The sequence below is a fragment of the Lissotriton helveticus genome, chromosome 1_1 (assembly GCF_964261635.1).
Source record: "Lissotriton helveticus chromosome 1_1, aLisHel1.1, whole genome shotgun sequence".
Classification (NCBI taxonomy): Eukaryota; Metazoa; Chordata; class Amphibia; order Caudata; family Salamandridae; genus Lissotriton; species Lissotriton helveticus.
The window spans coordinates 1781408452-1781424209 of NC_136057.1; the positions used below are offsets into that span (position 1 = coordinate 1781408452).

At 47.8% G+C, this 15758-nt stretch overlaps 1 protein-coding gene across 3 annotated transcripts in view; it reads left to right on the top strand.

The window, feature by feature from the left end:
• Positions 1 to 15758, top strand: part of UBN2 (ubinuclein 2) — a 647497-nt gene that overhangs the window by 603384 nt on the left and 28355 nt on the right. The gene's annotated exons all lie outside the window — the stretch shown is intronic.

Sequence of the window (15758 nt, forward strand, 5' to 3'; positions counted from 1 at the left end):
TCGTCAGCCTTGACTTCAACGATGACGACCACCCACTCGTCGACGACGGGTAAGCCAATATCGTCGATTGTACTTATTAAAAAGCAGCAGTCGTTTGTCAAAACTCCGTCGTCATCACAGTCGACGCTTGAAAAACGATCGACGTCGATACCGTCGACGGCACCAACGACGACCTCGTCGACGACGACATCGTCGACGCCATGGAAAAAAGCGGAGTTAGTTCCATCAAAAAAGGTCACCAAACTCCCTATTACGCCCGATTTAACATCACCCAGTAGGGTTCAAACACTGCTCCCTTCTCGCATACTACAAGATGACGAATCAAATGATGATGAACAATTCGAACAAGCTACTAGCCCGTCAGATCTCAATGTCAAATGCCAGAGTACTGACGATGACGGAGATGATGTTATTTTTACAGAGGACACTGTTCAGGCTCAAGTACAAACTCGAGTCACTCCAATGATCGTATTGCCGGCTGAGATAGTCACTGATCTTCAATTCCTGATCTCAGACTATAAAAAACGATTCCCAGAATTGTCAGCGACCCCTTCAAATGACAATTCTCAAGGATCTTCCAAACAGCAAAGATCACCAAGGACAAGACCAGCGCCTTTGGTTATTCCTCAAGATAGTGAACAGGTTCACAACATCCAATCCTCTGATGAGGACGACGAACCTCCTGAGGAAGGTGAGGTTAGAGATGACCTCTCTCAAAACAGAGATGACGAAGATTACGTTGCTCATTCTCCGGCCACACCGGAACCCAGCACGTCAGACTCTCCACCAGTGGATATCGGTGGATTCCACAATTTAATAGAGAGAGCGGCCACTAGATTTCACATGACAATGGAAACAAAAGTAACGGATTGTTTCTTGTATGACTTTAAAGATCCCATAAAGAAGGAGGCAAGGTCCATTCCCATAATAGATCACATCTGGGAACAGGGGCTACAACTCATGCAAACACCTGCATCTGTTTCAATAGTGGTCCCTAGACTGGATAAAAAATATAGAGCGCCGTCAACGGCACCCACTTGCTTTAATTCACATCCTAAACCAGATTCGGTCGTCACTCAAGCCGCCCAGAAGAACTCCAGAAACCCATCCTCGCCACTGTCAGCACCACCAGACAAGGAGGGCAGGAAATTAGATGGCATAGGCAAACGCTTCTCCACAACGTCAGCCATGACGGTCAAAGTGGCCAACGCCATTGCTCTGCTAGGCAGATACAATAGGCAACTATGGGAAGATATTGCTCCATATCTCACGCACGCACCTGACAACTTGAAAGATGAGGTCCAGGCACTCCTTCATGAAGGTCAAATGTCAGCATCGGAAATCATAGATTCAGCTGTCGATGTCGCCATGACAGGCTTCAGACAGCTGGCAGGCGCCGCAGTTTTGCGCAGACAAGGATGGCTCAAGGCGACGTCCTTCAGACAAGAGGTCCAAACCAAAGTTGTAGATATGCCCTATGACGGCCAACAACTATTTGGAGCAAAAATAGATGAAGCCTTGCAGACGATAAAGAAAGACACCGACACTGCAAGGGCTCTCGGGACTTTACAATTCAGAAACCAGTCCTTTCGAGGGCACAGAGGAAGAGGACAATCCACATACAGAGGATCCTATCAAGGAAAATCCACATACTCATACAATCAAAATCGCTCACAATATCAGCAGCGACAGCAACAACAAAGTCGTCAGACCTCCTACGGGAGATCGAACTTCAGGGGCAAATCTCAAAAGAAAACGGCTGGCGGAAGACAATGACCATTTCCCGCAGCCAGTCCCCCCACCGTCCTGTCCGCTGAAAATTGGAGGCAAATTGACACATTTCCTCCACAATTGGAAATCGATTACGACAGATCGGTGGGTACTACAATTAATTCAACACGGTCACACTTTGGAATTCAACTCCATCCCACCGTTGACTCCTTCTCACAAACATCATCACAAACAACTTCGTATGTTACTAAAGGAAATCTCTTCCATGATAAAAAAGGGAGCAATAGAGCGAGTCCCATCAGCTCAAAAGGGAAAGGGATTTTATTCCCGCTTCTTTTTAATCCAACAGAAAAAGAAGAAATGGAGGCCCATTCTAGATCTCAGGGCGCTCAATGCCTTCCTGAAAAGCCAATCGTTTCGAATGGTGACTATCCAGGAAATCTTAGGTTCCCTGGAGGAAGGAGACTTTATGACATCTTTGGACCTGCAAGATGCATATTACCATGTCCCAATACACAGACGACACAAAAAATTCCTACGATTCGAAGTAGCAGGTCTCCACTACCAATTTTGTGTCCTCCCATTTGGCCTCAAATCAGCGCCACGCATTTTTACAAAGTGCCTGGCTCCTGTGGCAGCTTACCTGAGACAACAGAATCACCAGGTCTTCCCCTACCTGGACGACTGGCTGGTGAAAGCACCGTCTCTTACAGACGCGCAGCTGTCTTCCAACGCCTGTCTCGATATTTTCCGGAACCTAGGTTTGACTCTCAACTTCGAGAAATCTACTTTACAACCCACCAGGATTATAACATTCCTGGGGGCGACTATAAACACCATTTCCTCCAAAGCTTTCCCGTCTCAAGAAAGAAAACACAAACTGATGACTCTAGCTACCGCAATATCTTCAAAACAAACCATCAAAGTACGGATTTTCAAATCTCTTCTAGGGATGATGTCTTCCTGCATACTACTCATCCCTCACTGTCGGCTCAGAATGCGCCCCCTTCAGGAGGCCCTGACCAAACAGTGGACCCAATGTACAGATTCCTTCGAGGATCACATAGTAATCACTCGACAAATATCCGAGACGCTGGATTGGTGGATGAAGAACAAGAACCTATCCAAAGGTCTCACGTTCTTGTTACCAGAAACTCCGCACGTCATAAGGACGGACGCATCTCTCGAAGGATGGGGTGCAGTCCTTCAAGACTTACAAATCAGCGGCAGATGGTCGGAGCAAGAGAAGGCTCTGCATATCAACCTCCTAGAACTACGTGCAGTCCTTCACTCTCTACAGGCATTCCTCCCTCGCATCAAAAATTCAGCAGTGCTCGTGAGGACGGACAACACGACCACAATGCACTACTTAAACAAGCAGGGAGGGACACGCTCGCTGACGCTGTCTCGCGAATCACAAAAAATTTGGAACTGGCTACTGCTCAACAACATCACATTAACATCGGAGTATGTCCCAGGAAAAGACAACGTCATAGCAGACGCTCTCAGCAGACAGAGGTCACTGTCCCACGAATGGGAACTGGACCAACAAGTTCTAGACAACATCTTCTCGGCATGGGGAAAACCGCAAATAGACCTCTTCGCCACCAAGGAGAACAAAAAATGCCACAGCTTCGCAAGTTGGCATCCCCAACAGAGGTCATTAGGAAATGCATTTTCCATCGCATGGCGCAACGTGTTTGCGTACGCATTTCCGCCATTTCCCCTGATAAGCAGAGTCATCCGGAAAATGAAAATGGAGCATTGCACATTGATTCTCATTGCCCCATACTGGCCGAGACAACATTGGTTCGCGGACCTCCGTCGCCTCTCAGTCCGACCATCAATCCAACTGCATCAACATCCCTCTCTACTCTCGATGTCCAAAGGCCAGATACTCCACCCGAATCTGAAATCTCTCAGATTATCGGCTTGGCTCCTGAGTACCGAGAATTCTGTCACCTACGCATCCCGCAGGAGTGCAAGGAAGTCCTAGCTAAAGCAAGAGCAGTTAGCACGAACAAAACTTATTCCTTGAAATGGAAACGCTTTTGCATTTGGTGTAAAGACAACAATATACATCCTTTCAGGATCACTCCAGAGCAGATACTGCCTTATCTCCTGCATCTGGCCCAAGCAGGTCTTGCGCATGCTTCCATCAGGGTACACCTGGCAGCAATCTCACGCTTCACAAGGTCTTCAAAAGGTCCTTCACTATGGTCCAACAGACTGATAAAACAGTTTCTTAAAGGGCTTTACAGATCTTTCCCTAGACCAAGACGAATACCACCAACGTGGCATCTGAATATTGTACTCAATCAATTAATGAAACATCCATTTGAACCTATCCATAGGGCTGATATCAAATACATTTCCTGGAAAACTGCACTTCTTTTAGCTTTAACATCAGCCAGAAGAGTCAGTGAGTTACAAGCTCTTTCGATACAGGATCCTTTCTTGCAATTTAGAGAGGACAGAGTCATTTTAAGAACCAACCCCCGTTTCATTCCTAAAGTCCCCTCGGACTTCCATCTCAATGAACCGCTTGTGCTTCGCTCATTCTTCCCGAACCCAGGCACGGTGGCTGAAAGATCTCTTCACTCTTTGGACATTAAGAGATGTCTAAAATTTTACCTGGACAAAACGAAAGATTTCAGAAAGACAAAACAACTTTTCGTTGCCTTCAGCAGGCCGAGAAAAGGCATGCCACTCTCCAAACAATCCATTTCCAGATGGATATCGGCAGTAATTGCATTTTGTCATGACAAAGCCGGACGTCCATTACATTCCTCAGTCCGAGCACATTCCACGAGAGCTGTGTCCACATCGGCAGCACTATTCGCTGGTGTACCGATTCTGGACATCTGCAGAGCGGCCACCTGGAAATCGCCGCACACCTTTACCAGACACTACTGCCTGGACACGGAACTGATGCAGGATGCAGCTGTGGGCCAAGCTGTACTTCGCCATCTATTCCAGTAAGATGAGCCTTCCTACTTCCCACCGTCCTGCAATGGTATGCACATTTATTTACTTTACTCTTTATATTACTGATGGTATCTAGTCACATGATATGTATTATCTCAGACTGTTATATTCCATCGCATATGTGCATAATGTATTGCTTGCTATTCTGATTCAGGCATGTGAATCTATGAAAGACACCCATAATGCTGGATAAGAAATGCGTTACTTACCTGTAACAGCAGTTATCCAGTATTGGTGTCTTTCATAGATTCACATGCAACCCTCCCACCTCCCCAGGAAGGGCTCATCTCTCACTACAGAGCATATGTTACGTCTACCTAGCTTGGTGCGTACGAAAATCTGAGAGACTGAGGCTCCTGGCAGGAAGGTTTTAGAGGGAGGTGGTAGCTGATTGGCTACCTTTAGGAATTTGGTCCTTTTTACAAAAGGACATAGATAGGCTACTAAGGCAAGGCCCTTAGGCCTATTTTTCTCTATGTATGTCTATAGGACATTACTTTTCTATTACCGGGGCTCCCATCTCGACGACGGGGAATGATTCAGGCATGTGAATCTATGAAAGACACCAATACTGGATAACTGCTGTTACAGGTAAGTAACGCATTTCTTGTGGACCACTATATGTACTATTCTGCTTAGTTGAATCCGGGTTAGTTTTCTTCATCAGTGGGAGTTGTCTAATCTTTACCGACTGTAGCAACTAATTCATCACCTCTCAGACCCCTGCCATTGTAACAATTCAAAGCTTGCCTTATATTTGAAACAAGCTTAGCAATTAGGACATTTCATAGCGTGGATGCCAGGTACTGGATTTAATGTTTATTTGTTAAATGTTCTTTATGGTACTGTGAGGGACTACCTCCACATTAGACTGCTTTGTGGATATTGTTTCCATCCACGTATCATTGAGTGATTTATTTTTCTGGTAGAAACTTCTAGCTGCAGATTTCTTACCTCAGAATTTCCCTAGGCGTCAGACTTAGTCTGAATGATTATAAGTGAGCAGTACCCCTGCATGCCACTAGGTGGCGTAGATTGGCTGTGCGTGTCATCGGCGTAGTCCGCACTGGAAGTGACATCCGCGGCACCTATATAAGCGCAACCCAGTTGTGCTGATGTCCATTATTTATATCCGGTGCAGAGCTACCCCCGCAGTAATTTTTTTAAAATTGATTTTCTCAACTTTTTGTCTACGTTTGAGGGTTTTTCCTACTGGTGTGGCAGGGATGTTCTCCAAGAAGGTCGATTTTCAAGCCCTGTTGTGCCATTCATCAACCAATGTTGGTGATGCGCCCGCAACTTCTATGCCTGTGGTGCCTCGAGTGCAAACAAGACCCAGTTGTGCTCCGACTGCCATACCATGAATCTCAAGGCCTTGCGGGAATGATCCCTCAAGCTCATGGTGGCTTGTCGTGCAATGCCGTGACATTCGAGGTCCCGGTCAAGGGGAAGGTCCTGGGAGTGGTTGCAGAGTCTGAGATCCTCGTTGCACTCCAAGTCATCAGGACACTCTGGTAAGTCCCGTCACAAGAAGTCGTTGAAGAGGTCTTAGACTTCTCCTCGTCTGTGAGCCGACGAGGGAGTATCGGCATTCAAGATCTGGCTCCACGGTAGAGCCTGGGTCAACTCCGTGCCTCCCTGACATTCCAGGTTCCAGAGCAACCCCCTCCCAACTGAAGGAGTTTTATGAGGCCATGCGCGTTATATTTGGGTGGCCAAACCCCTCCTGTGCACCATCGGGCCACGAGGGATTGGCAGGGGCCCCATCTAGTTCAGGCCCTAAGGATCTGGACCTGGACCGGTGCCAGTCGTACCAACTCTGCCCTCCTTGATGCCATTCCCGATGCATACTCTCCTGCCACTGCCATCCCCATTCTGATCCCCCACTCTGATATGGAACCGTAGGGGTATCACCAGATACCGACTGGAGCCTTGCTTATTAGATCTAAGCCTGAGCCCTATTTCTTTGTGTTAGGACTTGAGGAGGAATGGGAGGGGTCGCTGGACCCTAAGGAGTACTGGCCATATGAAGACAACCCCAACATGGACCAGTTCCGGGTTAACACCCCACTGCAGCCAGGTTAGCTTGATTCCAGTGGCAAAGTGAGCAAGGAACCCACATCTGGGCATACCCTGCCAACTTAGGGCGAACAAACCAAATGTATTTATTTATTTATTTGCATGTTTATATAGCGCTATGAATAAACTCCCGTAGGAGTATCTCCGCGCTAAAGACAACCGGTACGGAACTGAAAAAGAAAGCAATTAAGTTAAAAAGTACTGTGAAGCTCCTATAAACCAACAGAGGTGCTAGTTAAGATGAACTAAACAGAAAGGTTTTCAGGTATTTTCTGAATTGAAGGTGGTTATGGCATTGCCTCAATGAGAGCGGGAGTGAGTTCCAGAGGTTGGGACCTACTACAGACAGAGCCCTGCCACCTAGCCTAGATTTAGTTATCTTAGGAACACTCAGTAACAACTGGTCACTGGATCTAAGGGCACGGGTAGGGACATAAGGAACAAATTTGCTGGCCAAATACTCTGGTCCCAATTGATTGAGGCTCTTATGAATGATGCAGCAGGTCTTGAACTTCACTCGTTGACGTATTGGTAACCAGTGAAGTTTGTGAAGTAATGGTTTGGAGGAGGATCTGGGGGGTGCGTTTAGCACCAACCTAGCTGCTGTATTTTGCACCACCTGCAGACGATCCAAAACCTCCTCATTTGCACCTGCCAGAAGACCGTTACAATAATCAAGCCGGCTGATAACCAGAGCCTGAACTAAGGTTTTCCTATGGGAGTCAGGGAGAAAGGGAAAAATTCTACGGAGGAGACCAATCACATGGAAGCAGGATCCCACAGTAGTATTGACATTTTGCATCATGGTCAGCTCCGGCTCCAATCTAACTCCCAAGTTTTTGATTATTGTTTTGGGCTCAGGAACTGGGCCCAAATCAGGAGGCCACCAATCGGGGGACCATTGGACCCTAGCTTCCCCGAAGAGCATCACCTCTGTCTTTCCAACATTACATTGAAGAAAGTTGGAAGACATCCACCTTGCAACTGCCTTCATCCCATCGGAAAAGGATTGTATAATTTCCGGGGTAAGTTGTTTAAAAGGGAAGAGCAGCTGCGTATCATCAGCGTAGGACACTGGGCTGAATCTAAAAGCTCTAGTAACATCTGCCAAGGGAGCCACATAGGTATTAAATAAAGTCGGGCTCAAACAAGAACCCTGCGGGACCCCCTTGGTAATGTTAACTTCCTCCGACCTAAACTCATCCATGGTGACAGATTGGGTGCGGTTGGAGAGGAAGCTTTTGATCCAGTCCAGTGCTCTACCGCCGATTCCACTCACAGATAGTCGTTCGATCAGGATGGTATGGGAAATCGTATCGAACGCTGCCGATAAGTCTAGCAGCACCAGGACAACAGAGTAACCCCTGTCCTGGTACAGCCGTAGGTCGTCTGTTATCGACAGCAAAGCCGTTTCAGTGCTGAATTTTGGCCTAAAACCTGACTGCGAGGAATCGAGGCTACCAGATTGTTCTAGGTAGGTGGATAGGTGCTTGTTGGTGTGCTTTTCGATGATTTTCCCTAAAAATGGCAAAAGGGAGATGGGCCTCAGGTTAGACATGTTGGTCCAAGGAATAGATGTATTCTTCCTAATGGGTCTAACTAGGGCTTTTTTCCAGCACTGTGGGACAACTCCAGATATAAGTGATAAATTCACCAGTTTCTGAACATCAGGGCCTAGTGTACTCCCTAGCGGACCCATAAGTCTGGCTGGGAGCAGGTCTGCCGGGTTTCCACTTTTAATATCAGTGAACAATTTCTGGACCTCTATTAGCGATATTTCAGGAAAATCGTTAAAAGAGAAGGTATTGATGGGTGCTGTCTGTATCAAAGTATAGTTATCCTGGCTACTTATGTCAGGACTAAGTGCCTCTATTTTATTATAGAGGGCATCAATTTTTTCTGAGGAGAAACAGGAAATACTATCACAGAGATGTTGTGAAGCCATGTCGGCGCTTTCACAAGCTGTTGGTTTCAGAAATGTGTTAACAATCTGATATAAAACTTTTGAATCATTGCCAGCTGCTTCTACCTGAGCAGTAACGTTGTTTTTCCGTGCTGATCGTATGGCTTTATGATAGATGTTAAGATTCTTTTTGTAATAGATTTTATCTTCCTCCATGGAGGATTTTCTCCATGTTTTTTCAGACTTTCTAGCCAGGCGTTTGAGACTGCCTAGTTCCTCTGAATACCAGACCTCTTGTTTCCTGGCAAGGCTAGTTTTAAAAGTCTTTATCGGGGCAATTTGTTGTACTGCAGCATTAACTGCAAGATCCCAATTTGAAAGAGCAGTGTTAATATCATCTGTGCAAACAATAGGAGGAGGGAGATATTTCTGTACAAAATTAGTGTTGGTTATTTTGTGCCACTGCCTACGTTTGGATGGAATTTGAATGTGGGAAATAGGTCGGAGGTCATTCATCGGCATGGAGAACTCAAGCACAAAGTGGTCAGTCCAAGGATATTGTTTAGGTGCACAGCATTTAATACCAGGGAAGTTAGATATTATCATATCCAAGGTATGTCCTGCTTGGTGTGTTGGTCCACTATTACATTGGTTTAGTCCTAGAAGAGATATATCAGTTAGGAAGGACTGTGTCTCACTATTAGTCTCTTCCTCACTATGAATATTAAAATCACCAAGTAACAGGAATTCTTTATCTTGGCACACATGGGGAGCTAATGCTTCCACTAACTGTTTGGACATGTTTTTTAAGGGGCCCGGCGGACGGTAAACCAAGGCTCCTTTCCTACTATATTTAGTGGATGAGCCAATCCTAAAAATCAACATTTCAAAGGTCGAATTACAACATTGATCAATGACCGAAATGGAGATCTCCTTTTTTAATACAATTGCTATACCCCCACCAATTTTTTTGGGTCGATCTAATCTAACAATCTTGTAACCCTCCGGTATTCCAAGAGTAATGGCGGGGGTGGAGTGGGGTTTAAGCCAAGTCTGTTAAAAAGCATAGATCTGCTTTATATGTGGAAATAAGATCCCAGACCTCGAAAGAGTGTTTGACTAAAGATCTAACATTACACAATAGAATCTTTCCTCCCTGGATCGGAGCTATGGGAGTATTACTGGGACGCTGTTGAAGGGTAAGTTTTTCCGTCACGAATTTTGTATGGCAAGATCTGCATGAGAATGGCCCTTCTGGGAGGCAATAGAGTGGTAACTTGCAGTCAGATGTTAACAGATTAGAGCGTAGGCGCAGTAAAGACTGCGGGGAATAAGACCGTCTAAATACCTTAGTAACCACTGATGGTACTTCCATTGCCCCTAGCCCCGTCCTGTCGCAGACGGGCTTCTCTCTGGCGCGTCTCAGGCGCTTCGCTGCGCGTGACCGCTGCGCGCCTGCTGTGACGAGGGGGCTAAATACCCCTCAAGGTGCAGCAACTAGAGCGCTGACCGCTCTGTGAATGCGGAAGTAACCTGGCTCTGCCTGACCCGCCCTCCGCTCAACAGCACTGGTTGCCGAGTCGGACCGGGGCGGGCAGGACGCAAGATCGAGCCCAGGCTAGATGAGTATTACTTTAAGCTTGTACTCAGTAGCGTGTAGCACTTTTAGCAAGGACTATTGTAGCATTAAAATACGGCGCTATTTAAAAGTCAAACATAAATTCAGCATTACTGTATTAAATCACAGTTTTTCAAAACATATGCAGCATTAGTCAGTTGCTGGATACCTGGGCGTCAGCGGGTCGGGGAGACACTCTCACCGTCCTCCCTAAATACAAGGAGATGATGGATGAAGCGCTGAAACTTTTCGGACACTCACCCCCAGTCACAGATCTGGGTTGAATCCATCATCGTTCTTTAGCTCACTTCACCACATCAGTTCAGACCTAGCTAAATGCAAATCATTCTTGACCCTGTGCCTCATGGGAACAGTCCAGCCTGAACTGGACCAGTTTCGAGGTAACACCCCTATTCTGCCAGACTAGCTTGAATCCAGATCTATGACTGGGGGTGAGTGTCTGAAAAGTTTCAGCGCTCCATCCATCATTTCCTTGTGTTTGCTCTTACCAACATGGGCACCCAATTGGAGGCAGGGTTCACCGTCACCTGCCCCACTGGCGGTCCATCACATTGGACAGGTGGATTTTGCAAATCGTTTGTCCCTCTAATTTGTGACAACTCGACCCTCCATGCCACCATCTTATAACCAGATGATGGAAGATCATCTGTCCCTTCTCCACAAAAAAGTCACAACTCTCTTGGCCAAGGAATCCATAGAGGGCGTCAATGCCAAAGGTGGGTTGTTTGCTATTCCTGCTACTTTCTGGTTCCCAATAAGGATGGAAGCCTTTGTCCTATTCTAGACCTGGGGTCCCTTAACTACTTCCTCAAGGACAAGTTCAGAATGCTCACGTTAGCTTAGGTCCTGTCTGCTCTGGACACAGGAGACTGGACGGTATCTTTGGACTTGCAAGACACTTATTTCCACATTCCTGTCCTGCCTCCCCACCAGCGTTACCTGCAGCTAACAGTAGGTCAAGAGCTTTTTCAGTTCACCTTTGGCCTTACCCACACCCCTCAAGTGTTAACCAAGGTGATGGCGGTGGTTGCAGTGCACCTGCGGAGATCAGGGTGTGCCAGTCTTCCCCTATTTCGACGACTGGCTGAAGGTGGGCTGTGTTTTATCCCACCTCCAGACTATGGCGAACCTCCTGCACTCGCTGGGGTTGACTATCAACAAGCCAAACTGACACCTGACTCCCTCTCAGATGCTCCCTTTCATCGGCGCTGTTCTGGAAACAGTACAGTTTTGGGCTTATCCTCCCAAGCGGCGAGTCCAGGACATTCAAGCTATGATACTGATATTTCAGCCTTTATCCTGAATTTCGGTGAGACTTACTCTGAGGCTTTTGGGACTCATGCCCGCCTGCATTTTGCTGGTAACTCATGCCCAATGGCATATGTGGGCTCTGCAGTGGGACTGAAGTTCCAATGGGCCCAGCATCAGGGAAACCTTTCCGACATGGTTTAGATCTCGGAGGGAACTGTGAAGGATCTGCAGTGGTGGCTAATGAACTAAGATTGGGTCAGAGACAGGCCCCTCTCCCTTCCCCAACCAGATCTCACAGTTGTGACAGATGTGTAATTCCTGGTATGGGGCGGCCATCTGAGAGTTGAAGGAGTCCTCTGACTCTGCCCTTTGGCGGAATCCGGACTCCACATCAACCTGCTGGAGCTCCATGGGATCTGATTGGCATTGAAAGCCTTTCCAGCCTCCATCAAGGGAAGGCTAGGGCAGGTGTTCAGATAACACTATCCACAATGTGGTACTGCAATAAACAGGACAGGGTGGGGGATCGTGGACCCTTTGTCAAGAGGACCTGCCTCTCTGGACACAGCTGGAATGTCAGGGCACTTCGCTGGTGGTTCTAACACCTGGCAGGCTCTCTGAACCCCACAGGCCTCCTGTATGCCTTTCCGCCCATACCAATGCGGCCCAGAGTTCTTAAGAAGATCAAGAACAACCAGTCCCAAATCATCCTTGTGGCTCCAGACTGGGTATGGAGAGTCTGGTATCCCGAGCTACTGAGCATGGCCATCGATCCTCCGATCAGGCTGCCCATTCAGGAGGTCCTTCTGGCGCAGCAGCGGGGTAAGGTCCTCCACCCAAACCGGTCAACTCTCTGCCGTCGTGCTGGTTATTAAGCGGCCGCAGTTGGCAACTTTCAACCTTCCTCCCGAAGTCTTCAACCTCATCTCGCCATCAAGACCGTGCACTCTTGCACCTGGAAAACCAAAATGTTGCACGATGTGAAGAAAAATACATTAATCTCCTTTCCTCCTCCCTTTCTCAAGTTCTACTTTTCATTCTTTACCTTGCCCAGCAGGGCTCTGCTCTGGGCTCTCCTAAGGGCTGTCTTTCTACACTTTTGCATTTTCCTGATCAACACTACTTTCCCAAATCCCCAATTGTACATAGGTTTCTGAAAGGTCTTGTTCATCTTTTCCCTCCTTCACCATTTATCATGCCTCAGTGAGACCTTAATCTGGTCTTAACATTCTTGATTTTTGCTCCTTTTGAGTCTCTACATAATTGGCCTTTCAGACTTCTTACAATTAAAACAGCTTTCCTTGTGGCTATTGCATCTGCCCGAAGAGTGAGTGAGCTGCAGGCCTGGTCATTCAAGCTGCCTTACCTCTAAATCTATCCTGACAAACTGGTGCTTTCCGCAGGAGCCTCCTTTCTCTCGAAGGCGATCACTTCATTTCACCTATTCCAGTCAATCACGCTGCCTTCTTTTTATGCTCTTCCACATCCCTGTAAAGAGGAGCAACTTCACTGTCTGGATCCAAAAAGAGCATTGTCTTTTTACCTTGACCGCACACGGCCAACTGTTCGTGGGGAATGTTTGTGTGAAGAAAGGTCGGCCTGTGCAGAAGCAGACCATCTCAAGATGGGTTGTGCTCTGCATTAAAAACTGCTACGCACTGGTCAAGAAGCAACCTCAATCCACCAGAGCTAAAGCTGTGACCACTGCATTAGCCCTCAGAGTTACAGCCCTGGGCATCTGCCAGGCAGCAACGTAGGCCTCTCTACACATGTTCACAAAACTACTGCCTGAACAGTCTGGTCCATTGGGATGGGCACTTTGCCCAATCGGTCTTGCAGGACTTTTTGGTGTGAAATTGTTTCACATACCCACCTCTGGGAAGGTATTGCTTGAATTTCTATTTTAATGTACAGAACCTGCAGCTATAAGTCTATCTGATGAACAAGTTACTTTCCTTTGATAACGCCTTAACTGGTAGAGACTTTATCTAGCTGTAGATTCCCTAATGACCCACCCATCCTCCCTGCTCTGCAAAAGGATTTCTAGGGACAGGGATGATCCCTTTCAGTACCCTAGTTTTCCATTCCAGTGGTCGGTGTTCTTAATGGCTCCCCGCTTCTGGTGTGGAAAGTCGTGAAAAGAAACTTATGCCAGCGTGCCTGTATAGGTGCTGCAGGTGTCACTTACAACATGGACGATGACGCACGCGGAGCCAATCATCACTACCTTCTGGCGTGCAGGGGTACTGCTTACAAAAAATCTTCCGGATTCCGTCTGAGATGTGCGGTAGTTTCTATGGTAAGGAATCTGCAGCTATATATAGTCTCAACCAGATACGGCATTGCTGAAGGTAAGTAACTAACTTATTTATTGGGTAGAAACTAAGGTGAAGTGTTGATTGCAAGAAAGTATTAAGTGACTTGGCATTAGGTAAGCAACTTGCCCTGACATATCAGTGTTTTTGGGCTACAGTGATTGATTTTATTTAGAAAGTAGTTCGTTTTTGTTTCAAATCTTTTTTTATTTTCATCAAAGGAAAAAAAAGCCACACTCCACAGGGGTATCAGGTACACAGCGATAAGCCTACAACCCTATTCAGGGCCAGCTGCGTGGTAGGAAGGCATATGAGGTGAGAATGATTTCCAGGGGGAAGATAAATCATACACAGCGTTGCGCCTACAACCCCAGAGGGGCCGGCCGCGATCAAGTTGCAGGGTACCGCATCAGCTAGGCCTGTGGAGTGGCAAGACCCAGAGGGCCTGTCTATGCGATAGACGGGCAACAGGCCCGCATGTAACAATCAATCCAATGGGGCACCAGGGCCCGAAAAGAAGACAGTGATAGCAAGAGGGGGAGTAGACCAAGGGAACGAAGTAAGAAAAGGAGGAAGGATAGGAGAGCAAGAACAGAAACCGCGCGTGCGGGAAAGGAAGGCCGAGATTCTAGTCTATTGGTAGCAGCATTGGTAGCAGCATTGGTAGCAGCATTGGTAGCAGCATTGGGGCGCAGCGTAGGGGCGCAGCGTAGGGGGGCAGTCATGGAGCAATCTGCTCGGATCAAGGGGGACAAAAGCGTCCTCAAACAATCTCAGCGTCCTAAGTTTGGTGGGCATGTAGCGCGCCCGTTCAACTGCACTAAGATATTTGACATGGGGCTGCCATACAGCTTTGAAGCGGGTAGCGCGTGCCTGCAGCCGGGCTGTGAAAAGCTCCATTGTAAAGACATGCCAGAGGGGCACGAACCAGGCCGCGATTGGAGGAGATTCTGTTTTTTTCCAGTACAAGGCTATGAGCGGTCTGGCAGCCCCCAGCATTTGGAGCGTCAGGATCCAATCACTCCTGGTCAGGAGTAGCAGGCTTGACACCCAGCAGGATGGTGCTTGTGAGTTCAGGCAGAGGGAATCCCAGTACCCCCCTGATGTGGCTAAGGACCTCCTTCCAGAATAGAGTCAGCGCCGGGCACGCCCACCAGATATGAATGAGATCCCCTGATGCACCGCCAGCACAGGGGCGAGGAGTTAGGAAACATCTTGTGAAGGCGCTGGGGAGTGTAATACCATTGGGTCATTAATTTATAGGCATTTTCCAGCTGCGGGATGCTACGGCATACTTTGGAGATGTCCAGCCAAAGCCTATGCCATTGCGCAGGAGTAATGTCCGCGTCCGAGAGCGCCTGCGATCTGTCTTGGTAAGTGGGGGAAGCCGGCGTTTGCGGGTGTTGGAGGATCTGGTAGATTCGAGAAACCAGCCCTTTTGATTCGATGGGGTGACGGGCCAGCCGCTCGAAGGGGGTGAAGGCACACGTGGCCGCCTGGTACATTGCATCTGCAGTCACCCAGTGTCGCAGCTGGGTATACTGTAGCTGCGCCATCGATGGGACACGGAACTCGTCTCCACACTGAGCGAAGGACTTAAGTTTGCCCTCCTCGAATAAATCTGTAACCACCCTGCAGTTCCCCTGCGTCCACTTGGCAAAGGCTCGCGACTGGTGCGCCGGTGGAAAAGGCGGGTTCCCCTCTATTGGGGTGTGCGGCGAGGGAAAGGTCTTGAGGCTTCTGCGCACAGCTATCTTTGTCCCAGATGTCAAGCACCGTCCTCGTCTGGACCGCAAGGTAGGCGCTCTTGGAGTGCGCCGCCCGCTGATGCCAGACCAGGTCCCAAATGGTT